Here is a 17819-nt window from a genome sequence, read left to right as displayed (position 1 = left end):
TCCATGTCTCTTTTCATGTAGTCCAGGGAGGTACATCTCAAGTCATTTACTCCAACATGGACAGTGACAGAGTCGTATTTGTACTTGTGGAGTGACTTGAATGCATGCTTTATGTAGGGGATCCCATATATATATTTATTTAATGTGTGTGTGTGTGTGTGTGTGTGTGTGTGTGTGTGTATGTGTGTGTATATATATATATATATATATATATATATATATATATATATCTATGTGTGTGTATATATATATATATATATATATATATATATAAAACCAAAGTGCCAGCCAAGGACTTGTGAATGAAAAAAAAAAATTGAATTTAATTCTTCGCTTTTACACACTTTTAATATCTGTAATAACAAGAATCAACCATCACATGACTTAATAGTCCAACCATAACCTACTATCAATTTGTCATTTACATAATCTATTTATGTCACTGTAAACAATTTTCTTAAAAAGGTATTATATAATAAAATTGACTCTGAGAAAATACATATAATATAAATAATATATATAATAAGTCATTCATCCAGAAAAGAATGATACTTTATAAGTGCAAGTGATGAATTAATCAAATTAATCTAAAAGATTAAAGTCACCTACTTTTCTAAGACTGAAAAGTGAATTTTTGAAATCTGAACATATAGCTGCATGTTTTTGTAAGTTTTTTTTTTGAAATTTTTCTAATAGCTGAAAATGTGTTTAAAAATTCTTGTGTAAGGTTCTCATAGTTTTTTCCCTAAAATTGGTTGCAGGAGTTTTTAAGACTGGACGTTTTCTTATATGTAAAGATTGGTACTTTACCATAATATTTGTTATGATATTCATTTCATTAGTAATGGGTATAGAAATGCCAAATTGGTCACTATAGCCTCTTTCTTTGAAAATTTTTTTAGTTTAACAGGTAAACTGAAAAATGCAGGTATTGATTAGTGAATGTAGACTCAAATCATAACTTAAATGGATGTCCAAAAGCTATGGGTTTTACCAAAATGTCCTCCTGAATTTTTAGGAAAATCATATCTAGATCTCCCTTCACAAAATGAATAGGATCGTCAATGTAGCACTTTATAGAACAAAATATGTTTTGCCATAGGGTTATTGTAAACAATCACCAAATTGGAAAAACTGGTGTGCTACCTAGAGCCCCATACAACAACCTGTTTGTCTGTTATTTTTTTACCTCAAAAAAAAAAATAATTGTTGTCTAAAATCATTTCCATTAATGACCATGTTGTTATCTAATTCAGTGTGACATGACAAATAATCTCTCATCATCTCTATTAAGCTGCAAAATGAAAACCTGCATCTGTCACTTTAAATGAACTTAATAATTCTAATAAGTGCCATGAATCCCTTAAATAATACTTTGTTTTTTGTACTATATAAAGCTTCTAAGTATGTCATCATTTGTTACAATCAAAAAGTACCTATAACCCTGTATTGAACTCAACTATAAGTGTTTTCTAGTCATTATGAAATCAGTTGACTACATTAAAGCAATGAAAGGGTTATTGAATGATGTGCCCAAGTTGTAAGAGATTGTAACAATGATGACATTACAGAATACCCTAGATTAGCATGCATGTGTTACCATAACAAAGCTATAAATAAAATGTTTTGCCATTTAGGCCTATTATTTATTATTTCAGCACGTCTAAAACAGAGACTATTTCCATTTGGCTTGAAAGTATTATTTAAAGGGATTCAAGTGGCATTAATAGATTATTAAGTTCATTTTAAAGTGACAGATTCAGGTTTTCATTTTGTGGATTGGATGATGTCTCTTATAAAAGTATGATTGTATTGGAGGATAGAGATGAGATGAGATTATTCATGTTTATCACAATTGTTAGATAACAACATACACAACAACGTCAACACGGTTAATGGAAAATTTTAGACAACAATTATTTTTCCTTTGAGGGTAAAAAATACAAACAGAACAGGTGTTGCAATGGCTCTTCTAGGGTAGCACTATTCATTTTGTGGAAGGAGATCTAGATAGTTTTTGTGAATTTGTAGACAATGTGAACAAGTCAAATGATTTTCTAAAATTCACTATAGGACAGACATCCATTTAAGTTATGATTTTAATCAATACCTGCATTTTTCAAGTTACACCCTTTTATGAGACATTTAGTATAGAAGCTGTTAAACTAAAAAATTTTTTCAAAGAAAGAGGCTATAGTGACCATTGTTTTGAGAGAGTCCCTATCCTTAAGAAAGTTCAACACACAGTTTCTGTTCAAGTGGAGTAGCCCCAAAAGATAGTTTTTTTTTAATTTGGCATTTCCTATACCTATTACTATGAATATCATTATAGGTATATCATTTCAGATAATTGAGTCAAAGTCATTTTAATCGATTTAATAAATATATTAAAATATTAAGTACCATCTGTAACTCCTGCAACCAATTTTATATAGGGAAAAAATAAGAAACTTACATTAAAAGAATTGAATTAACACATTTCAATTTCAGCTAGGAGAAATAAATTTCTTCAAAAAAACATGCGCTATATACATATGTTCGAGCAGATGAGTTCCCAGGCTTAAATGAAGCAATAAATATCAAATGTTTCCTGCAAGCGTGTTAGTTGTGACTTTTTAATTTTTTTATTAATTTTTGATTAATTCATCACTTCAATCTCTATTTCTTATTTCTGGATGAATGACATATTATATATATTATATATATTATATGTATTTTCTCAGAGTCTGTAAATGACAAATTGAATATTCATATATATATATATATATATATATATATATATATATATATATATATACACAGTTACCTATTGTATTCTCGAAAGCCAACAATGTCGAATCCAACATTGTCGACACAAGAATAGCGAATGTGCAGAACGTCGAACTGGTAAACAGAAATCTCCGTAAGGTGAGATTTCCATTTACTTCAATGTAGTTCGGTCTCGGAGTTGGTATATTTAAGTAGCGGGGGGGTGCATGGGGGGGGCTTGCCCCCATGCCTACACCCGTTAGTTTTTATTTATTTATTTTTTTTTTTTTTCTGAACATTCGAAATTTTAATGGTTCGATCATTAAAGGTCGACCTTTAGTGATTTGAACCATTAAACTTTCAATGTTCTAATATAGACCCTATGATATATATATATATATATATATATATATATATATATATATATATATGTGTAGGAGAGCTACAGAATCCTGAAAGCCGAAAATCCTGTGCAGTCTCGGAGTTGATGCATTTAAATAGCACATGGGGGGGAGTGTAGGGGGGCTTGCTTGCACCCCTGTGTATAGGTTGAAGGGTAATATTTTTCTGTATGTACTTGTGCTGGAATATAGTAAATGTTGGTATCCTGTGTGCTTTCAGTATTTTGAACGTTCGAGATTTTGGTCTTCATGATTATGGGCTTTCAGAATTCTGTAACACTACCTATAGATGTATATAAAATATATAATTATGTATGTATTGTCATATATATTGGTGTATCATCTGTATTTATCTAAACTTGTGTAGAGAGAGGGGCATAATATAAGCAGTTCTTGTCAGAATGGGATCTCTTAATGATATTGTAACTGTTGTATACACAATGGTCAATAAAAATATTGCTTTAAAAGTGGTAAGTATTGCTTGTAAAGGCTGTAAGTAGAACTGTTGCCTTACATAGAGACTATTCTGTATTGGGCAAAGTGTATAATCAGTTATATTGTTGAGTGATGTATTAAAGGGACAGTCCCAGGAATTTTTTGTTTTGATTCTGGTCTTTGTTTACATTTTCAGCCTGTCTTTCTGAGCATGTCACAGCTTAGGCTGTGGGGTTTGGGGGAAGGGTGACTACAGGAAGTTTCAAAGATGTTAGCCAGATTCCATTTCAAATTTCTGTTGTGCTCAAAACAGGTCTCACTGAATCATTCATTAGCTTTTGCCTGTGCTTTTTATTCTCAGAGAAAAGTAGCCTTTCAGGAATTTTATGACCCGTCATGCTACTACTTTGCAGGAAAGCACATGAGTAATGCAAGGTTAAACAATATTAAGCAAGTTTTCTGGTACCTTCATTTCATATTTTATTATGTACCGACTTTTGAATGCTAGCGGAGTGCAATGATTTTATGACATGACTGCCGCTAGCTCTGTAGAAAGCATCTGAATGACGCACGTTTCATACAGTAGTAGAAAAACTGTCTTCTTTCACTCTCTTTTTTTCATGTTTTGTTGTTTTTTGACATCTGTATAGTGGATATGTGCAATGTCTTTCTGACCTGTAGGTAGCTCGACAAAATAGCACGTGTGATGCAAGGTCCAAATCTTAGATTTTCTAGTCTGACAAGTGCTTATTTCTGAATACATGTACCTAAAACTGGGCAAACCTGGGATTTTTGAAGAAGACCCAAGTCAGAGCTGACCCAAGGGTTTGGCTTGGCTCTTAGAGATCACTGGGAGCCAAGCTAGAGCAGTCACTCACAGCAGTAGCTCTGTTAAAAATAACTCTATCTGGAAGTCCAGAGGTGATTAAAGTAAAAACAAAATACTACAGTTACAGCCAGACAGATATTGATATTGCCAGTATTCACTCGAATGAATGCTGATGGCATTCTGACCACACTTCCTAACAGCTTACACCTAGCCAGCACCTTCACTGTGCCCAAGCTACAGATTTGTTGGCAATGAAAAATGGATAAAAATTGTAATAAGCAATAGCATACAGGTACAGCATGCTGTATGCAATTTACAGGAATGTTGCTCTGGCTGGTGAAACAAAAAATGCATTTTCCCCTTCTGTTCTAATAATGATTTAGTGCACAGCAGTTCAGCCACACTTTGCACAAAATGGTCAAGCAACCCCAAGGTAAAAACTGGATACACTGCCTAAGTGGAACAACAAAAGCCTTGTTATATGCTGGATTTTGTTAGCTTCATGTAAGAAACAATATTTCAGTTCCCTTAATGCTACCCACAGTAATAAAAAAAAATCAGTATTCTTAGTAACCTATGCGTCCCTTCCGAGAAAGTACACCACCTCTGACTGTGAAATTGCTACAAAATATATCGGTAATGGCTAACTTTGCACTTTGATAGAGACTCTGTCAGCCGTAACTGCCCTTTGCTCTCCTGTATTGTATGCCCCCCACCATTCTGTGCGCTACTTTCTCACTGAGAAAAGAATGAAAAATGTAAGAAATACAGTAACATTTGCTATTTTGGCTTGATTGGTAAACAAATGTACTGCCCCCAACAAGTCATAACACTTTTATTTGCAAACATGATGGCTTTGTGCTTTCATGTACAAGATGCCTCCACACTCCCACCCAAAAAGGTAGCCTAGTTCTCTGCACATGTCTGATCTTTGATGATGAGGAGAGTGATTTAAAAAAAAAAAAAAAAAAAACTACTACAGTAATATATTAATTTCAGCATGCTGCTCTTGAACACACACATACAGTAAGCTCTCAGTTAACCGGAACTCAAGCAACTGGCACTCAAGCAACTGGAAACAAAAATGAAGAAATACAGTACAGTATTTCATGTGTTGCACTTTCTGTCCACACCCCCCCCCCCCCCCCCTCTGCAGAAACAAACCTTACGTTTTGTAGAGTTTGAGTTTTAACAATGAAGATAGGAATAAATTCCCTGTCTCCCCAGCAGTGTTTATGGTATGGTATGGTGTAGTATAGGGTACAGTATTAGTCAGGCCTATTTTTAATAGTAACTCTCAAGCAACCAGAAACTACAGTTATCCGGCATCTACCACTCTGTATGGGTGCCGGTTAACTGAGAGTTTACTGATGTTCATTGTGTTACACTGCTGCAGTCATTACACTTTTTGGTTATCCTGCCGTCAGGCGGTTCCCCAGCCGGCCTGAATTCAAAGTCTTGTTCCAGCATTGGTTGCTGTCACCTCCTTCCTGACGTCAGTGCGACAGGGGTATATAAGATGCAGCAGACGCCATTTTCTTCAGTCTTTCTTGCCGTGCGGTGTCCGAAGCAAAAGCAGTTTGCAAGTGCCGGTCGGCCGACTCCTGAGATTTTCATTCCGACTCCAGAACCGAAGTCTACTACAAAGCTAAGTACCCCGTTGGGGAAACTCTTTCTTGCCTCAGACCGATGTCAGTAAAAGTTAATAACTGTATTTCTTGTGGGAAGCAAATACCTCATAAGGATTTCCATTCTTATTGTATCCCATGCCTAGGCCCAGACCACGACATCACTGGTTGTCTGTTTTGTGCTAGGTTTAATAAGCGCACTATTAAACGTCGGTTTGATTTTGCCCAACATTATTTTGGCAGAAAATTCAATTATACCATGCCGTTGGAACTTACGATGACCGGAATACATAAAAAACGCAAAGACAAGGATAGGTATCCGAAGCCCAAAACTGACGACGAAGCCTCTTCTAGGCCAGTCGCCGGTTCTCCGGTTTTCAGCGAGGTGCCTTCGCAGCCCCTGACGACCATTTCTGTAGAACCACAGGCTGCCTCTGACTCCCACATTGAGATGGCTGGGCCTTCGGACGCACAAGTTACTCAGACTACCGAAACTACCCCTTCAGAGGGATCCGGAGTAGATGAACAACCTGTAGCCTCAGAGGGTGTTTTCAGACCTACCCAGTTAAGCATTAAATCTTCTGCTAAGTCTAAACCTACTTTAAAAACAAAGAAACAAATTCAGCATTCTCCAGGACAGGCCTCCATGCCTAAGAAACAAATGCTCAAAATGGCCGAAGACCTAATCCCTCTGATCAGGGGTTCCCATCCCCCTCCTGATAAAAGGCCTAGACTGGATGCAGACTATGACTCATCCGACCAGGTATCCATCTCTTCAGAGTCATCCTCAGACCTAGGATACTCCTTACCCCCTTATGAGGATTCTGATGTTGAGGAATCAATTCCAGCAGCCTCTCTGCCTGAGGACTCCTCCTTTGGTGAAACCTTACTTACCATGAGGGAGCATTTCCATTGGGAAGGCCAGGATTACTCAGAATCCAAGAAAAGGCTCAGAGACTTCCTTTTCTTACCTCATCACAGACCCCTTGCTATTCCTCAAGTGTTAGATATAGTGGATGATGTGTATACTGACTCCAGCTTAAATCCTAATTCTTTACCTCCAGCCCCAGTTAAGCCTGGCAGATACTACAGAGTCCCTGACTCACACAAATTTCTTTATAAAAGCCCTGTTGCAGACCCTGAAACTATTTCTCAGGGACCCAAAGGGGTTAAGGCCTCATCAGCAAAGAATCCAGCCCCCTCTGACAGAGATTCCAGAGCATTGGACAGATGGGGAAAGAAAGTATATAAGTCTGCAACTTTAGCAATGAGGGCCTTAAATTGCCAGTTTCACATGTTAAAATATCAGCAGTTTCTGATGTCTCAGTTGAAACAAAAAATGCTTCCAGGTTCAGATCCTCCTAATTTAAAGGAAATGCAGGATTTATTGCATGCAGCTGAACAAGTGGGCAAACACACTTTGCAATGTGGTTTTGATTCTTTAGAGGCCTCCTGTAGAGCAGCTGTTACAGGTTCTGTCATTAGAAGACATGCTTGGGTAAAAGAACATACGTTATCAGATCATGTTAAAGCAAAACTATTGGATGCACCTTTACAGCAGGATGTGTTATTTGGAGTTAAGGCAGATGAGGTATTAAAGAAAATGGAGGATAAGGCAAAATGTATGCAAACGGTGAAGGATTTCTTACAGGTTCAGCCTCCTCGATTTAGCAGAAATTGGCCAACAAAAAATTGGTTCTTTCCAGCTTCAGACAGACCTCAAAGCGGCAAATACAGATGTCCAAGAGGCAGAGGTCAACCACAAGGTCCCTACAGGCCTCGACAATGGGGTGCATCAGGCCAGAAAGAAGGGGAAGACAGGCCACAACCTTATAAAAAACAGCCCCAATGACGTCCTACTACAGCTGCCAAACAGCTCTCTCTTGGCAGCCCCCTTGGGAGGAAAACTGGCATCTATTACAATTGGCATATGGTCACCAAAGACAAATGGGTTCTCATCATTGTATCTCAAGGTTACAGGTTCCACTTTCACACTCTGCCAAGGTTAAAAGGAATGCCAAACCTGCCACCAAATCAGTGGGCAGAGGCTCAAAAACAAATTACAGCACTCATGGACATGAGAGCTATTCAAAAGGTACTACCACAGGAGCAAGGACAAGGATTTTACTCAAGACTCTTTCTGGTTCCTAGAAAGGACAAAGCCTGGAGGCCCATTCTGGATCTTTCTTCTCTAAACACTTACCTGGATGTTCCGAAATTCAAAATGTTGACACTACAGCAGCTTCTTCCCATGCTGGGCAAGAAAGCTTGGCTCGTAACATTGGACCTCAAGGAGGCATACCTGCAGTGTCCCTGTCAGACAAAACTGCAGAAGATACCTCAGATTCATAGTTGGTTCAATGCACTATCAATTCTCTGCACTGCCCTTTGGCTTATCTACTGCGACCAGGGTCTTCACAAAGTGCCTGGCACCAGTAATTGCATTTTGCAGTCAAAAAGGAATTCACATTTATCCGTACCTGGACGACTGCCTGATTCAAGCAGAGAGCAAGGACATTCTTCTACGGTATCTGGCATTTGTAAAACAGTTAATTTGCCTAGGGTACACAGTAAACGAAAAGAAATCAAAAGTAGTGCTCTCACAAGAGATAATATTCCTGGGTGCCAGCTTGAATACAACAGTCCAGATGGCTTATCTCCTGCCAGACACGCAAGGACATCTGACTCAATATTTTCAATTGATGGCAACAAGAACCCAACTCCCTGCAAGAAAAATTCTGCAGGCCTTGGGTTACATGGCATCTTGCATACTACTAATTCCATATGCCAGGCTGCATATGAGGAAACTACAGTGGTACCTAAAGAGTGTCTGTTCTCAACACTGTCAAAGTTTGAAAACAGTTATACCACTAATTCCTTGCCTGCAACAGGAGTTTCGATGGTAGGCTCAAGCTTGTCACCTCAACAAGGGACAGCCTTTTACTCAACCCACAGCCAGGCAAACACTGACAACAGATGCATCGGATTACGCCTGGGGAGCACACATGGCAGGAAAATGTATTCAGGGCAGGTGGCCCGCAGAACAGAGGCATCTTCACATCACATCAATCAAAAAGAGATGCTAGCTGTACAAAATGCCCTAATAGCCTTCAAGGACCTGCTACATCCAGGACAACTACTATTAAAGACGGACAACACCACAGTTATGTGGTACATAAACAAGCAAGGGGGCACTCACTCTTATCCCCTCTGCAAACAAGCCATGACCTTGTGAAACACAGCTCTACACTATCAAATTCATCTACAAGCACAATTCCTGCCAGGAGAGAAAAACACACTGGCAGACGACTTAAGCAGAAACATCATGGATCCCCACGAATGGGAGTTGAATCCACAAATATTCAGAATGATTACACTGAAATGGTGGAGCCCAGACATAGAACTGTCTGCATCCCCAATGAACTGCCAGCTACAGAAATTCTGCACAAGGACTTACCATCCACAAGCATGGAAAGTGGATGCCCTCTCATTCAGCGGGAAAATCCTACAAGTATATGCTTGCCCACCACTGCCTCTCCTTCCAAAGGTACTCAGCAGAGCCAGTCAGGAAGAGCCAAAGATGATCCTGATTGCACCAGACTGGCCACGCCAGCACTGGTACCCAATCTTGAAGAACTTAGCACAAGGACCACCATGGATTTTGCCTCAAATACCATATCTGCTGACTCAGCACAACAATCAGATACTTCACAGCCAGCTAAAGACTTTAAACCTGGCTGCATGGAAGATTATCTAGTCAAGCAAGAAATGCCTCTCTCCAAAGCTGTTATGGATGTCATTCTGGAGGCCAGAAGGCCTAGTACCAGGAAAGCCTATTCGGATAAATGGAAGAGATTCTGTGCCTGAAACCAGGCTCACAGCCTTGACCCTTTTGTCCCAAATATTCCTCAGATACTACAATATTTAACTGAGATGCTGGACAAAGGCCTCTCCTTTTCATCCATCAAGATCCATGCCTCTGCCATCTCTGCTCATTACAACACGGATCCACCAATTTTCTCTAATCCTTTGCTAAAACAGTACCTCAGAGGGGCTAAAAACATAAGACTGCCCCGTAGAGCACCTACTCCAACTTGGGACCTCAACTTCGTGTTGGAAAAATTAACTTTACCTTCTTTTGAGCCAGCAAACACAGCAGATTTAAAATATATCTCTTGGAAAACTGCTCTACTCCTGGCAATAACATCAGCACGAAGAGTTTCAGAGTTACAGGCACTAATGGCAGTGGAACCATTTATCATTTTCCACCAAGACAGGGTGTCTTTAAGAACTAACCCTACTTTTATGCCAAAGGTGGTATCAAGTGTGGCCCTCAACCAAACTATCCACTTGCCAACTTTCTATCCAAATCCACAGAATAAAGGGGAGAGACTACTGCATTATTTGGACATACACAGGCAGTTACGCTTCTACTTGGACAAAACCAAAGCTTTCAGAAAATCTGAGCAATTATTGGTAGCATATGCTGCAGGAGCACAGGGAAAAGCCATTTCAAAACAGACCATTTCAAAATGGATATGACACTGTATACGTTTCTGCTATACACACCATGGAAAACCTGTACCTAACAGCATTAGATCTCACTCCACCAGGGCAGCAGCCACTTCAACTGCCTACTTTAGAGGAGTACCTACCAAGGACATTTTGGAAGCAGCCACTTGGAGTTCTGTACATACCTTCACCAAGCACTACCATCTGCCTCTGTACTCTAAATCTAGAGCTGGCTTCAACACTGCAGTGCTGCAGGGCCTTATAGCCACCCCTAATGCCTTATAGTACCAGCCACCCTACCTCAGCTTACCCAAGTGTAATGACTGCAGCAGTGTAACACGATGAACATAGTACAGTTTTGTACCTACCATAAATGTAGATGTTCGAGTGTATACACTGCTGCAGTCCAGGTTACCCACCCTCCATCCCCTCTTACTTGCTGGTACGTACCTATGTCTTCTACCCTTTACTACCTATGGGGAGTATTTGCTGGTATCTGAAAGTTGTTGATTGCTTTACTTATGTTTGTTTTATTAGCAATTGGAATAGCCTACCTTTTTGGGGGCACCTGACATCTGGGGAAAGAAAAACTGAAGAAAATGGGGTCAGCTGCATCTTGTATACCCCTGTCGCACTGACGTCAGGGAGGAGGCGACAGCAACCGACGCCGGACCAAGACTTAGGAACTCAGCCCGACTGGGGAACCGCCTGATGGCAGGATAACCCAAGTGTAATGACTGCAGCAGTGTATGCACTCGAACATCTACATTTATGGTAGGTACAAAACTGTTCTTTACTCACCCCCAAGCATATACTAAGCACCACTCAGAGATTCATTGCACTGAGATAAAATTAGGGGTAGTTGAGAAACTAGGGGGGGGTTACCTCAATAAAAACAAAGAATTATAAATGAAATCTGCCCATGCAGTCCTTAGTATTGGTAGTGCTTCCCAAGCTATCCTAATCTCTCTCCCTAATTAAAACAGGCTCTTACCCCTTCTTGGAAACATGCAGGCACTATGGAGTAAGGGAAATAATGCACCCCTCATTCTAGAAATGAGCTGCAATTCTTTTTTATTTAAAGAATTGCCCAACTGCAATGTCTTGCAATAGATCTCTCCATTGAAAAATGTTTAAATCTTCTTCCTTTCCATCACTATGGCATGTGGCAGCATGCTATCTGGTATTCCAGCCAACCCCAATGTTTAGATATGCAGACTTGACCTAAAAGAAAGTACTTGTGGCTTGCAGGTCTGGTCCGAATCAACAGTTTCTCAAAAAAAAAAAAAAAAAAAAAAAAACATGATTGTGGCTGGGTTGTTTCTTGGCTCTTTATTTATTTATTTTATTTATATTTGTCTACCGGGAAATTCTGACTGGACACAGGTCCTTTTTCAGTGGATGCCTGGGGAGAAAAGCTCCACATCATGTACATGATAAATAGAGATACAAAGTTGCAGCAATAGTAAATAGCATTACAGGTTGTTGGCTTTAATATAACAACAAGATATTGATTATCAACAGTATATGCAGTAAATGTTGCAAGTTAAGGTAGTTTCATGTCGTTTATAATATTAGTAACAAAGTTGTCAGACAAGATTTTAAAGTATGGAAAGACAACTAACTAATTCTGACTGGGGTTAGTAGTGGCGGTAATTTAGTTGGGTTAAGAGTCTAGGTGGGGGGGTAAGGGTGGGGGTGCTAGTCTGGATTAGAACAAGGGCAAAACTAGTGGAAATTTGAGTGCAGTTTTCAAAAGGCTGCTGGAAGGTAGAGTAGTTATAGAGGGTGGAAGATTGTTCCAAAGTTTAGATATGGTACATGAAAATATGGCTTCTCGTGCTGAGTTTTTGGGTTTGAGAACAATGAGTTGATTTTTGTTGCTTGATCTTAGGGGCCTAGTGGAGTGATAGGGTTGGAGAAGAGTTTGAAGGGAAGGGATGTTAAGGGTGTGGTTAACAAGTTTATGAGTGAGGGTGAGTTGATTAAAGTGAAGGAGTTGTGGGAGTTCTAGCCAGTTTAGTTCTTTAAGGGAGATACAATGATGGCTGCGGTAGGAGGTTCCAGTGGCAAATTTAGCAATTTTGTTGCAACAGGCATCCAGCTTGTGTAGGTCTGTCTGTCTAAGGTTAGTAAGTATGGGGGATGCATAGAGTAGGGTGGAGATTAGCTGGGAATTGGCTATGGAGATTCTAGCTGCCTTGGTTAGGAATTGGCGGCTTCGATATAATGCACCAAGTTTCTTGTGAACTTCTTTTATTGTGAGAGATATATGGATGTCAAATCTAAGTTTGTTGTCGATTTCCACAACAAGTAATTTTGTGTTTTCTGATGGAGCGATGATGGTATTGTCTTTGGCGAGAATGTTGAAGTGGGAGGTGTTTTGGGTGGCTTTGGAAGATTGGAACAGGAGAAATTTTGTCTTACTTGGGTCGAGTAGGAGCTGAGCATTGGCTAGCCAGCTTTCTACAGAAGAGAATGATTTAACCTGCTGCATCACAAGCCAGAGCCGAATTTGTACTCTGTCTCACGCTGGCTGTGGTTTGCCCACCCCTACAAATGCACTTATTTTTATGAGCTGGCTGCTTCTAGTTCTATAGAAACATGAGGGATGCAAAATTCAAACTTGAGTAGACACACTTGTCTATTCCTTTAATTTATTTTGTGAAACTTCTATTAGTAAAGTGGTTTTATGATGTACTTACTGCATCTTGGCAAGTTACTGCATTGTATGATATGTTCTTAAGTACTTTTCTTTCTTTCATTCTGTGTCTACCTTACAAGTGTATGCACCTGTGTCTGGTTCTACTTTTATCTACAAACATGCAACTGAAATGATAATGTGTAGGTATTTGTTATCATACAGTGTAGACTACTAGCATCATTCTAACAGTTTGCGAGGTCTGATGCTCATTGTGGCACCTTTAGTCCTACATGGCACCATTATTTCATTTTATTTTGTTTGTGTACCTGGGTTGTACACTGATCACAATAGACCATTTCCAGGCACAACATGGCTGAAGAAACTCGCATAAATATACAACAAAAAGAAATCACAGAAGGTACATAATCCAAAACACAGTTGATACCATATGTGAACATTAACAGGGTAGAAAAAATATATGAATTAATTTTAGTAGTAAATATGAGAGGGAAGCAGTAGTTGAGAGCAGAGGGTCAAAGTAAAAGTGATACAGGTAAGGAGTCAGTTTTGCACTTGCAGTCAGATTTTTGATGGAGGTGTCTTTGGAGATGGGTTGAATGTGCCATTTACAGGCTGCCCGTGTCCATTAGATACGTAGGTGCCAAGCCAGGAATGAATTACCTGTTCCCCATCCAATTATCCAAATTACATTTGAATTGGGTTAGGGAGGCACTCTGTTTTATATGGATGGGGAGCTTGTTTCAGAGAGGGGATAGTCTATATACCTGTCTCTCCAGAAGGTTCTATTTATATCACAGGAAGATTTAAGTCTTTAGAACAGGTAATTCTGGTACTGTTTGCTTTGTGATATGAAAGAGGTCCATCATAGTGGGGTCTGACAATGCCTTCTATGCCACACTTAGAGATATCCCCTCAACAGCATCTAGGAGACATGATACAGGAATATGGCTTTGAGGCAGTCTGCATAGGGCATGTTACTTACACACTGTATTCTTTTAGTGAGGAACATCTGTGGATGTTCCAGTTGTTGAATGTGCCTGGTTAGGTACACACCAAAGGGAGCACTCTACTCAATGGTAGATCTTATGAATGCTGAAAACAGTGGAACAATGCCCTCCCTGGACCTAAATGCCGTACCTTTGTTTGTGTATAAGTTGCACAACAGAGAATGATTTCCTCACTACTGTAGACACATGATGGCCAAAGACTAGACTACTGTCTTGTATGTGTCTTCAAGTCCATGACTACTGGGTTGACTCTTTGGGGTGTGCTTTCAGTATGATAATTACCAGGGGTAATTCACTTCCCAAAGGATATTGTTATGCATTTCTTGGCATTTAGTTTTAGTCCGTGGCTCTGAAACAAGTTATTTGTCTGCGTCAGCCCTTCCTGTAGAACATTAGTGTTGGTAGGGGATTCTATGACTCCTCCTAATTTGCAGTCATCTGCAAATTTGGTCAGCCAGAGACCCATGACATTGGCCTTAACTGCAGAGAAGTGAATGCCAAAAAGGAGTGGCCCCAGGATGAATCACTGAGGGACTCTTTGTGACTGGCCTCTTTGTAGAGGTGGACTCCCCATTTCTAACTTCCAGGGTCCTATCTGTGAGCCAGCTGGCTATCCACCAGGTGACATAAGGATTTATACCAAACCTCTTGAGTTTATCAACAATGCAAGAATGGGGTATTGTATCAACTGCCTTGGCCAGGTAAAGGTAGGCAGTGTAAACCATTTTGTCCTCTTCTGTTGCTTTGGTGACTTTCTCAAAGAAGTCTACCACATTAAGTAGGCAAGACCTAGCCTTGATGAAACCAGATTGGGTTGGGTCCAGTGGTTGGATGTTTCTTTTGTCATTATCGATCACTTCCATGACAATTCTTTCCACAGCTTTGCATATGTGACTAGTGAGACTTGTGGGTCTGTAGTTTCAAGGATCTGTAGTTGACCCACCTTTAGGCAGAGGGATGACTGTTGCTGTTCTCCATTTGTGAGGCACAAAGCCTGTTTGGAGGTTACGGTTAAGTAGTAATTCCAGAGATAGAAGGCATCCTGGGATATTATCTGAGTCCATTGAAGCAGTGCTCTTGGCTTTAAGAGAGCATTGAGGACCTGTTTGCTAGTGGTAGTAGGGTGAGTTATATTTGATGGTGTTTTCCCATAGGGAGGTTGAGGGGGAGCTAGACATTTTGTGAATAGTCTTGGGGCAGTAGCTAGCCCAAAGGGTAAGGCAGAAAACAAATAATGTGATCCAGATACATAAAACCTTTAGAAACATCTGAAGCCTTAATAGATATGAATGTGATAAGCATCTTTTAAATATAAGTTTACAAAAAATCTGAAATGGGAAGGAGGAGTAAGAGATTGTGTTGTGAAAGGGTCTTGAATTGGGCACTGTCACAAGCTGGTTTAGGAAAAAGTCCATAACTGTTCTCCAGGTATTTTCCTTTTTTGGTATTAGAAACATTCTTGAATAAAAATCTGTTCCCCACAGGAAAAAAGGAACTATTTCTATTACCCCCCCCCCCACACACACACACACACACCGATAAAGCATGTGCTGTAGGACAGGAGGGTACAGAGGTGTTTAGTCTGGGGGTGTGAAAAAATTCCCTGCAAAGAAGGAATCTCTTCCCATTGAGTCAGTCTCAGAACTCATTTGTCTGAAACAACCTGTTCCCAAAAAGAGAGAAATGGAGAGTCTGACCTTCGGGAAGGGATAAGAGACTGCCAGGGTGGGAGGTGGAGCAAGGCCCCTTACATACTCCTTCTGACTTTTTTGACTGTTCTTTGTTCTCGAGCGTTCCTGCTTTCTTTTAGGGAACCTCCCCACCATTGTTTTTTAATGTCTGCTTACCAGCGTATTGCTGAGACTGTTTTTGTTTTGTTTAGTTGTTTTTCCTGATGCACTTTGACAAGGGAGCAAAATAACCTTTGGAAAATATAGAGAGGGAGGAATAAAAAAATCTCGAGAGATTCCCAGTGTATCAGCTTTAACCCTCTCATCACATTTTTGTTAACTTCTACAACAGTGAGACCAAACTCTCTATCCAAAGATGATTTTAAAAGGTCATTTTTGCATCCTTTAGGAGGTTCTGAGAATGAAGCCAGACAAGCCTCCTCAGCACAGTGCCAGTGGCAGCCTCACAGGATGTAGTATCTGCAGTTATATGCACTCTTTAAATGACTAGTTTAGTTTAGTTTACTATTTTAAAATAAAAGAAATTAAAGTACCCAAAGCAGATTTTACCTCACAGGGAGGAACTGCCGATAAAACATTCCTCATATTTTTACAGTTCGTGACAAACATTAATATATGAGCCTGAGAACACAAAATTGTAAACATTAACGTTGCAGAAGCACTTTTCCCCAAATGTAAAAATTGTTTTACCATCCTTGTCAAAAGGGTAAAGATTACAGTTACATGTTTTTGACAGCAGCTGGATTAACTAAAGCTATAGCTGCTGGGTCACGTTTGGGATGAGTTTATAAAACTTAAAAGACAGAGGAACTTCAGACATTCTATTTGCCTTTCTAGGGGCAGTAGGCTGAGTATCAGGAAAACTGCGAGCAGTAACACACACTTCCTCCAGAGTTGACAGACCTGGGGAAATGCGTAAAGGTTCTGGAAATTCCTTCTGTAACAGCTGATGGTATTTTCTGGGGGACTGAGAAACCTCCGTGTTCTCCCACAGAGTACACTTGCAGATTTTGGGAATATCTCTGAGAAAGAGAATCGTTAATAGAGAGATTCAGGTAACATGCTCTCCGCTGGGTCTGAATCAGAATTCTGAGGGGTGAAAAACTGTTTGTTCCATCGCATTCCTGCCTGAATTGAATTTCTTGAATCTCTTCAGGAAAAGAGAAGTCACTTTTTGTTTTACCAGAAACCACCTGATAAGAAAGGTTAATAGCCTGTACAAGACCCTGAGCTGAACTTAATAAACTGCTCCTGTCCTGTGAAACTGGAGCTGGAGAAGCTGTAAGTTTAGTTTTTTGTTTCTTTTTGACAGGAAAATTAAGGCAAACACATTTTTTAATGGCAGCGATAACTTTCTCTGGGATGCACCACACCTCCCATGCACTGGTGGTATATTATAACCATTTGAAGTTGCTGCTTCACAGTAAAAAAGAGCTGGTTTCCTGATGGGATGAATTTTCACAGAAATGCCTCCTGCTGCAATAAAATAGCTAAATTTGCCACCAATCTCCTTCATAGGACCCACCATTGTCATAGGTTAAAGCAATTAAACTGGTTTGAACTGCACAACTACCTAACATATTCATACTAACTACAGCACACAAACTCATTCATCATCCAGAAAAATGCTGTGCACTTCAAAACGTATTACTGCCCTGCTGTCTAGCAAGGGACCTCCATTCTAGTAACAAATTCTTATTACTTAGAAATAAGCCAGAGAAAGTTACAGTAGACTTGCTCTACTCAATATGTTGCTAAACTCTGGAATAGTATCCCCACACAAGTAAAACTCTCTGACAAACTCAGTAGTTTTAAACCACTGCTTAAACAACATCTTAACCAATCCTGGTCCTGTACATGCTCATCATAAGGTTAATACTTTGTGTTCACCATATGATACTCT

Source organism: Protopterus annectens, chromosome 17.part0 (genome assembly GCF_019279795.1).
Source record: "Protopterus annectens isolate FY-2018-M chromosome 17.part0, PAN1.0, whole genome shotgun sequence".
Classification (NCBI taxonomy): Eukaryota; Metazoa; Chordata; order Ceratodontiformes; family Protopteridae; genus Protopterus; species Protopterus annectens.
The sequence above is the reverse complement of the archived record's forward strand: the minus strand, read 5'-3'. Positions refer to the sequence as shown.